This window comes from Stegastes partitus, unplaced genomic scaffold, assembly GCF_000690725.1.
Source record: "Stegastes partitus isolate 25-593 unplaced genomic scaffold, Stegastes_partitus-1.0.2 Scaffold816, whole genome shotgun sequence".
NCBI lineage: Eukaryota > Metazoa > Chordata > Actinopteri > Pomacentridae > Stegastes > Stegastes partitus.
The window spans coordinates 343,916-345,902 of record NW_007578547.1 but is presented as its reverse complement, the minus strand read 5'-3'; positions in this window follow the sequence as shown (position 1 = coordinate 345,902).

Genomic DNA, 1,987 nt, shown 5'->3' with positions numbered 1-1,987 from the left:
GGGCACAGTTGAGCCGTGTTGCATTGTCGAGCTTGGAGCTGCGACTTTTTTTTTCATACCGACCTGGTCTATATGCCGACCAAATGCCGTAGGTCAAATGTGCTTCCAACAGGAATCCATTGAAATTTTCAAGGGGGCGCTGTGGAGCCATTTTTGCCGTGACATGTCCACGTCCCCTATCATGTTGTGATTTTAGCCAGTCCTGATATGTGTGGTGATTTTGGTGAGTTTTCGCAGCAGTTCCAAGAAGTACAGGTAGCTGGTCTGTACTCAGTGGTTTGAACAATGTCAAACACTGTGACTGTTTAAAAGCCATCATAAGTGATTGAATTCAAAACTGAAGTCAATAAACACACTAGCTAAGCTCACATATGAGCAAAGGCTTATTGTCATATGATGTGATGAATTGTCAAAGCAAAAGATCTTTCCATATCAGTGTGCCTTCTGGCAAACCCTTATCCCAGTTACCTGGAGACCCGATGGAACCGAGCCATTATGAATGGAATTTATGTCTGCTATGCAAAACTATTTGATTGGCTGCCCCACCTTTCTTGCTTTCACCTGTGCCTTGTCTGGTTCTCCTTCTGGTTCATGAAATGACGTCTTTGAACCCTTTAGTTGTTGTCATGCTTTTTATTGCCGCTGACCTTTGGTTTTTAATTTACCTTCTGGACTTAAATCACTGTGGAGCAGCCTTTGTTACTAAAGTTCAACTTTTGTTTGTGGAAACCTGCCTCGTGGCCCCTCCTCCAACACCTGTCACAACATTTTTTTAATTTTAATTTTATTTTTTTCGATTTCTCACTTGACTTCTATGATATGGGAGAAAATCCTGCCGATCAAATGCAATGTGATAGCAGCAAAATTCCACAAAGAAACATAAAAGAAACATGGCTGAGCCGATCCTGCTGTCCAGAATAAAACAACTGAGCATGATTGGTGGTGATGAAGCTGGTGAGGGATCCCATCATTGAACTGGTGTGGGCACAGTCCTGGATTAGGGTTGGAACTGCTGGAGCTCAGTCTTCAACCTTCGCGTTAAACCATCTTTTCAGTCTAAAAAAATGCATGACTACGTACACGACACATGACTTGTGAGCCTGCGGAGCTCTAAGGGAGCAGCCGAGGATGACTTTGATGTTAATTTGGTTGATGATTACTGTGCTCCTCTTCACTTACACAAATCAAAGCTCGACTGATTTATGTCTTGCTGAAACTCATATTCTGCTTTTTATAGCCCCATAGAAGACGAGGCCATCGGCGTCTATCCAGAAACGCCATCAACCGTGTCGTCCATCCAAATTTGATTCTGAGCAGCAGGACATCAGCGTCACCAACTACTACCCCCACGTCTACGTACGTCAGACCCCCAACAAATGCGACAAAACTCCTACTGAGCTGACAGTTGTGAGGACGGCGGTCTGGGGAATGTAGGCGGTGAGGACATGATGGTGTGGCTTGAGAATCCCAGAGCGTGTTGAACCAGGATCCAGGTGGTGGTGGTCAGCTGGAGGAGGGTGTCCTGGCAGGTAGTGACAGTGGAGAACGAAGCACAGGAAGCAGAGCGACGCTGGCCTGAGTTGGCTGACTGTGAGTCGTACAGCGGTACGACGTGGAGTGATGATCAGTGGACAGGTGCAACCACTTCCTGCTGTAGGTGTCCTGGTTCAGCTGATCACCTGACAGACACAAGCGCACCTCGTTCACGTCCTAATAGGGAGAAGGAGGAAGGAGTTGGAGGGCATCAGCCTGGAGGTTACAAATACGTGGACCAGGTTTTCAGCATAATTTTTGAACCAGGATGTTCAAATTTTGATGATTCTGAGCGAGTGAAAGAAGGCTGACCTCGACAGTGGCTTTGTGTGAGAGTAAAAAGACTTATCCTGGTCAAAAATAACACTAAGGATCCTCACAGTAGAACTGGAGGCCAAGGCGGTGCCATCCAGAGGAACTCTCTGTTAGACAGGGTATTTCTAAAGTTTACCTT